General features: G+C 42.2%; 1 non-coding gene across 1 annotated transcript; it reads left to right on the top strand.

Moving 5' to 3' along the window:
- Positions 1 to 3,820: 3,820 nt before the first annotated feature.
- On the top strand, positions 3,821 to 3,927 carry LOC118482401. The gene has a single exon (XR_004868441.1). It is a non-coding gene; the product is annotated as a small nucleolar RNA R71 (small nucleolar RNA).
- The last annotated feature ends 3,968 nt before the right edge of the window (positions 3,928 to 7,895 follow it).

The following is a 7,895-nucleotide window of genomic DNA, read 5'->3' on the forward strand; positions in this document are numbered from 1 at the left end:
TAATTGTAATTCGCAATTACAATTAATGCGCCTGCTGTACTTTCACCACGCCCCCATGCCCGCTGGACACGGCCCCATGGTGGGCAATGGAAGCTTCTACTAGTTTGTCTTTTCTGCTGCTTCTTGGGCACGGCCCCGTGTTCGCTGGACACGGGGCGTGTTCAGTCTTCTGTTTTCTCTTCTTTGCCTTGGGGGGTGCCGTTGAGGGTCCGGGCAGTCTACTTTTATTCCTTTTCTTGTATTTATGCTAGAATTAGTTGTCTTTTTGCTTCTTTTGTGATTTTGAGCTCATTTCATCCTGAAAATACAAAAGAAAGACAAAAACGCTCTTTTTCCAACATTAGTACTTAAAAAGGGTTAGTTTTATGCCTTAATTGATGTGATTTATATGTTGCATTTTACACACATCAAATACCCCCACACTTGAACTTTTGCTTGTCCTCAAGCAAAACTCTTTAAATGTGGCTTACACTCCCAAATGGAATGGGTAAAAGAGAAAGTTTTTAGCTTGTCCTAGAGTGTCGGGAATCCAAGGTCTTTGTAAGTTTTATTTTTATTTATTTACAATCCTATTCGTTATGATTTATTTTGAATGTTTCATAAGATAAATTACTTATTCGGGCATAGCATGCTTTATTAAAATTCCATTTATATACAAGTTCACATACCTCGCGGGAGATCACTCAACACTCGGCCGAAGGTGTAAAAATTTTTTTAGTGAATCACTCGTGAGCGGCATGGAACTTACGCCTTCCATAGGCTTGCCAAGCAATCAATCCTCCTCCTTTTTAACTTTTTACCTTTGAAAATATCAAGAGGACTTTTGGGGCGAAGGGTTAGGCTTGGGTTAAAGGTGGTCGGTTGGGTTAGTTAGAAAAAAGGGCGAAAATCGTAAAAAGCGTCGGTTTCCGTGACATACATTTTTTTAGTGACTTTTTATTTTGAAGTATTTCTCCAAACAAGTTTTTATATAGCTTTTGTTTGTTTTTGACTTCATCATTGTTTTTTTTTTATCACATAAAAAGGCGAGTTTACGAAAAACCGAGCTTGTTACTAAAATAAAGGGTGAAAAATAAAAAGGGTTTTTTGGTGGGTAAAAAGAGTTTTGAGGTAATGAAACGAAAGGTTTAGGCTCAAAGGGGCTATCTAGGGGGATTTTGGGTAGGTGGTAAAAAAAATGAAAAATAATGGTTTAGAAAGAAAAATATGGTTAGTCCTAATGCCTCCATCACTTACTTACTTGGGTTTAAGTTGGTAAGGACCGGGAATGTATCGTCGTGGCAAGTTCTAGAGTTGTAAGAACCAAGCGGCTATTCACACAAAAAAAGAAAAATGAGCATTTAGTCTAAATATGTATATTTTTATGCTCAATAAAGGCTCAAAACTCACTTTTGTGGGAATGGGTTTTTAATGTGATCAAGTATATATAATCGAATTTTTAACTAGACTTGTTATGCCGTTTCGTAATTTTCTTATGTTGGTTCTTTGTTATCACGACGCTATCGGTTGTAAATTTGTAAAAATATAACCTTTTTAGAACTTGTTATTCCCAAATTAAACTAAGACAAGTAAATGATAAAAAATGAAAAAGTTTTTGAAAAAAAAAAATTGGGGTGTTTAGCGGTTCCAATAGAGTTTTGTGTAAGGCTTGTATTTAGGATTTGCAAAATTCAAGGTTTTAGCATCCCCCCACACTTAAATTACACATTGTCCTCAATGTGTCCAAAAATAAGGTTTTTGGTTGATTAGAATGTGTAAAAGTAGGTTAAAAAAGCAAAGATTTATGTTACTGGCATCCTGGACACGGCCCCGTGGTCAGGTGCCAGTAACAAAAATTAAAGAATTAACACAGAAGTCTGGACACGGGGGCGTGTCCGCTGAACACGGCCCGTGTCCAGTTACCTGAACTGGGTGTTTTTCTGTAGGTGGCTCAGCACGGGGTCGTGTTGGTTGGGCACGGCCCGTGTTGAGCCTTCTGTGATGGAGATTTGTGTCGGGTTGCTCTGTTCTTCGTGCATGGGTCCATTTTTCTCGTTCCCCTTTTCATCCATTACCACCATGAGTGTGTTTTATTCTGCAAAATAAAACTAAAAGATTAAACTAAACTAAGGATAGTTCCGCGGAATGCCTCCGTGGTGCGCCACGTTTATAAGGGTCCTTGGCTAGACCCGATTCGAGGTTATATATTTTCTGAGTGGGATGCCTGGCATCCCATGTTACACCGTCGGAGAGCAGCATCCAAGCTCGAATCAATAACCTTCATGTAATTGACCGGGTCGTCGTCCTCTATTCTCTTCCCAACTCCGAACTTCACTTCATCATCCCCATACCTCAAGGTGAGTGTCCCGTCATTCATATCTACCACTGCTTGGGCTGTGGCAAGGAAGGGTCTCCCTAGTATAAGGGGGACCTCGGTGTCTTCCTCCATATCGAGTATGACAAAGTCAGCTGGATAAACGAGTCTGCTTACCTTTACCAAGACATTCTCGATGACACCTTGTGGGAATTTGACGGATCGATCAGCGAGTTGTATGCTCATTTTTGTAGGGCTCGTGGTTCCCAAGCCGAGTCTTTTGAACATTGATGAGGGCATGAGGTTAATGCTAGCCCCTAGGTCGGCTAGGGCATTGCGAACGGGCGATTCCCCTATTGAGCACGGAATCGTGAAGCTTCCGGGATCGATTTTCTTTTGGGGAAGTTTATTGAGCACGAGGGCAGAGCATTCTTCGCCTAAATTGACTAATTGCAAATTTTCAATTTTCTTCTTATGCGTAAGGAAGTCCCTCATGAATTTAGAGTATTTGGGCATTTGGGCATTTGGGTTAGGACTTCGATAAAAGGAATATTGACGTGCAATTGTTTTAACAGACTTTCGAATTTTGCGAATTGCTCATTTGTCTTTTGACGAATTAACCTACCGGGGTACGGAACTCGAGGAGCCTTGGTCGGCTCTGGTGATGGAGGAGAGTTCTTCTCCTGCAGAGGTGTCGGTACTGTTTCTTCCGTTGGCGGTGGCACTTCTGTAGGCCCTACGGTGCGGTTTCGTAGTGTGATGAGGTGAACTTGCGCCTTTGGGTTTGTTTCGGTATTGCTAGGTAATGCGCCTTGCGGTCTCTCGGAAAAATTTTGAGCTATTTGATTTAATTGTTTTTCTATGTTTTGAATGCTAGCTTGTTGATTTCTAAAATTAGATTCTAATTGTAGAAATCTTTCCGAGTTTTTCTTATCAGTGTCAGAGACGAGGCGAGATATAGTATCTTCGAGCCTTTCTCGTCCACCTTGTTGCTGAGTGAAATTTTGTGACTCATTTCTTGGTTGCTGAAAGTTTGTACGTTGGGTTTGTTGGTTACTACTATTGCCGGGTTCCCTCCAACCAAGGTTTGGGTGGTTTCGCCATCCTTGGTTGTAAGTTCCCGTTGGGGGACCCGACGGCCTAGGTCTATTATCAATGTAGTTTACCATTTCTTGTTGATCGTCCGTTTCTTTCATGCAACTCCAATTTTCATGTGACCCACCACATCCTTCACAAGCCATAACCGAGACTGTTTTTGTCATTTCTAATTTTTTTATTTTTGAAGAAAGGGCCTCGATTTGGGCTTGTAAAGAAGTGCTTTCGTCGACCTTATGGGCGCCCGGGGCGATAGACTTATTTCCCCGGGGGGTATGCCATTGAAAATTGGTTTGAGCAATTTCCTCAATCTGATTATATATTTCGTGTGGGCGTCGGTTACCTAAAAGTCCCCCGGAGCTAGAATCAAGTGTCTGCCTAGTGTGTGGCAACAATCCATTATAGAAAGTGGATACTTGTTGCCATATTGTGAGGCCGTGATGGGGACACTTGCGTAATAGCTCCTTGAACCTTTCCCAAGTTTCATATAAGGATTCCCCGTCCTCTTGTGAATATGTATTAATTTCAGTCATTAACTTAGCAGTTTTAGCAGGAGGGAAATACTTATATAGAAATTTTTGGGCTAGTTCATCCCAGGTGTTTACCGATCCAGCTGGGAGGGCGTTGAGCCAAGCTTTCGCTCGGTCTTTTAGTGAGAAGGGAAACATACGGAGGCGGATGGCGTCGTTTGATGCTCCATTGATCTGAAAGGTATCACATATTTCCAAGAAATTAGTTATATGTAGATGGGGATCCTCGTCCGCAAGCCCGTGGAAGGTTGCGGAGTTTTGGAGCATTTGTATCAAATGCGGCCGAAGTTCGAAGTTATTGGCTTCGACATTCGGAGCATTGATAGCGGCGCCTAGATTACCCACGGTGGGTCGTAGATAATCCATAAGGGTACGTTGGTCCGCCATTGGAGGTGGATCACCCGAAACCTTCTCTTGGTTTTTTGCTTTTAACCTTTTTCTGAGAAAGCGTTCGGGTTCTTCTAGTGGTTCTTTTATGTCTTTATTGGAACTGGAGCTCATACACTACGTGAGGTTGGCGTCGGGTTCCAAGTCCTGCAATAAAAACAGAAAAGAATGTTGGTCAGAAGGTTCACCACGGCCCCGTGTTGAGCGAACACGGCCCGTGGTCGGAATTTCAGTGATTGTTTTCCAGATCCCAGTTACTGGAAGATGGACACGGCCCCGTGTTGCACCGGCACGGCCCCGTGGTCAGCCTTCTGTAACTTAGAAAACAAAAACTGCCAGTAATGATGCTGAGCACGGCCCGTGTCCGACCAGGCACGGCCCCGTGCTGAGCTCTGCAGAAGTTGAAAATCTACGAAAAATCCTAAAAATAAAAAAATAAAAATATGATTAGGCCGTTGATTCCTAACTTTCTTAAAATCCTTGTGTCCCCGGCAGCGGCGCCAAAAACTTGATGTGCGTGAAGTGTGTTATATTTTAGATGTATATTTAAGCCCTTTTTACACTTTTAGCCAAGTTTAAATTTATAAAACACGATATCTACTAACACTAAACACACATATGGGCAAGTGCACCCATCGTGGACGTAGTATAGTGTTGGTAAGATACCGAGGTCGTCCAAGGACACAAGAGCTTTTAATACCGGTTTATCCTCAACGTCTAATCAAATCAAAAAGTGAGAAAAAATGTTTTAAACTAAGAAAAATGAAAACTAACTAAATGCTGAAAAATAAAATAAAATAAAAACAGACAGACAAGATGAATCACTTGGATCCGACACGTGTGTTAGTATAACCTTTGATTATTTTCGCACTTTTGCACTTGTTTAAGAGATTATCTTAGTTATTGTAGTAGGCCCCTCTTTTGAAGGCGACGTTACCCTCAACCCAGTAGTTTGAGTCAGCAAGGATACAATCCTAAAGGGTCGGATTATTGAAAGATAATGAATTAAGTTATTAATGCAAATTGTGGTAGGCCCCGCTTTCGGCGGTGACGTTACCCTCGGCTAAGTAGTCTGAGTCAGCAGGGATACAGTCCTAAATAGCCGGGTTATAGTATTAATAGTACTTAACTTATGAGGGGGTCAAAGAGTTTGGATCCCCGCCATCCAATACCTATGGGTATTGAAGGAGATCCTACTAAATTTGACCCAGGTCCCAAGCAGGACCTCTAAACGCTGAACAAGGGCAAGACCCTTACCAAACCGTTCCCTTAACTCCCGACCAGGTAGCCAATATACCTCCATATAGACCGTGGAGATATGAATGGTGAAAATCTTTTATTTTATATAGACAGTAAAATAACGCCAAGACACCACAGACAAACGATAAGGAAAGATCACCTTCAACATAAGTAACTAGTTATTAAAGTCATTAATACAAAACCAAATAAAAAGTGCAAAAGATTAAAAATAAAAAGTATTATACTAAACACTTGTCTTCACCAAGTGATGTAAGAGACTTAGGCAAACATGGCCTTGATTGTCAAGAACTCTTACGATCAATCTTGGAACCCGAGACGACTCACACACTCTATGATGGACAATGGATGATGGTGGTGGATGATGGTGTTATGGTGGTGGTGGTGGGTGGTGGATGAAGTGTGAGAGAGGTGGTGTGCCAAGGGATGAGATGGAATGAAACCAAGCACCCCTATTTATAGGCTGAACAGAAGGCTGGGCACGGCCCCGTGTCCGCTGGACACGCCCCCGTGCCCGTCTGACACTCTCTCTCTTCATTAATTGTAATTCGCAATTACAATTAATGCGCCTGCTATACTTTCACCACGCCCCCATGCCCGCTGGACACGGCCCCGTGGTGGGCAATGGAAGCTTCTACTAGTTTGTCTTTTCTGCTGCTTCTTGGGCACGGCCCCGTGTTCGCTGGACACGGGGTGTGTTCAGTCTTCTGTTTTCTCTTCTTTGCCTTGGGGGGTGCCGTTGAGGGTCCGGGCAGTCTACTTTTATTCCTTTTCTTGTATTTATGCTAGAATTAGTTGTCTTTTTGCTTCTTTTGTGATTTTGAGCTCATTTCATCCTGAAAATACAAAAGAAAGACAAAAACACTCTTTTTCCAACATTAGTACTTAAAAAGGGTTAGTTTTATGCCTTAATTGATGTGATTTATATGTTGCATTTTACACACATCAGGGGAGTCTGTAGATAGAGAGAGAGAAAAGCCCAGAGACTGATCAAGACTGAAGAAGTGAAGATACAGCATTGTCGTGACTCGATAGACGACTCCGTCAACATCTGAGGGGGAGTCTGTTGGTGCACTACATCTGTCGACTTCATCTTGGATCGAGTCTTACATTGTATTGTATAGATTAGGGCACGTTTTACGAGAAAACTGGAAAGTATATGTGTTTAGGAAGTTAGTTTCGCTCATATGGTCATAGGCTATAGGTTTCGCTTATTCGTACACATGTAGTTTCGTTTATATGGACATGTCCATATAAGCGAAACCTCCAGGCCTATATATAGCAGTCCATTCGAGCGAAACCATAACGAATGTCTTGTATTCCATGCCGAAGTGCTGCCGGTGTGAAGAACTGCATGTAATCGATTGTTAATCAATACAATTAGCAGTTTTAGTGATGATTCAGCTGTTTATACCTCCGTTTCTTGTAATTCCGCACCTGAAACGTAGTTCCACACCTCTGAACAACTCAATCGGGTCAGAACACGATCCTACAGGTGTTATGGTGGTGGTGGGTGGTGGGTGAAGTGTGAGAGAGGTGGTGTGCCAAGGGATGAGTTGAAATGGCTCCAAACACTCCTATTTATAGGCTGAACAGAAGCTCGGGCACGGCCCCGTGCCCGCTGGGCACGGCCCCGTGCCCGCTGGGCACGGCCCCGTGTCCATCTGACACTCTCTCTCTTCATTAATTGTAATTCGCAATTACAATAAATGCGCCTGCAGCAAGTTGACCACGCCCCCGTGTCCGCTCGGCATGGCCCCGTGGTGGGCAGTAGAAGCTTCTATAGGTTTGTCTTTTCTGCTGCTTCTTGGGCACGGCCCCGTGCTCGCTGAGCACGGGGCGTGTTCAGTCTTCTGTTTTTTTAGTTTTTCTTGGGAAGATGCTGTCGAGGGGTGGGGCATTCCACTTTTGTTCCTTTTCTTGTATTTATGTTAGATTTTGCTGTCTTTTTGCTTCTTTTGTTAATTTGAGCTCATTTATTCCTGAAAATACAAAAAGAAGACAAAACACACTTTTTCCAACATTAGTACTAAAAAAGGGTTATTTTTATGCCACAATTGATAGAATTTATATGTTGCATTTTGCGCATATCAAATACCCCCACACTTGAATCTTTGCTTGTCCTCAAGCAAAACTCTTTATAATGTGGCTTTATTCACTCCCAAATGGAATGGTTAGAAGAGAAGGTTTTTGGGCTTGTCACAGAGTGTCGGGATTTCCAAGATTCTTTATTGAGATTTTATTTTTATTTATTTACAATCCTATTCGGCATGATTTATTAAGAAAGTTTCTTAAGATAAATTACTTATTAGGGCATAACATACCTTTTTAAA

Source organism: Helianthus annuus, chromosome 9 (assembly GCF_002127325.2).
Source record: "Helianthus annuus cultivar XRQ/B chromosome 9, HanXRQr2.0-SUNRISE, whole genome shotgun sequence".
Classification (NCBI taxonomy): domain Eukaryota; kingdom Viridiplantae; phylum Streptophyta; class Magnoliopsida; order Asterales; family Asteraceae; genus Helianthus; species Helianthus annuus.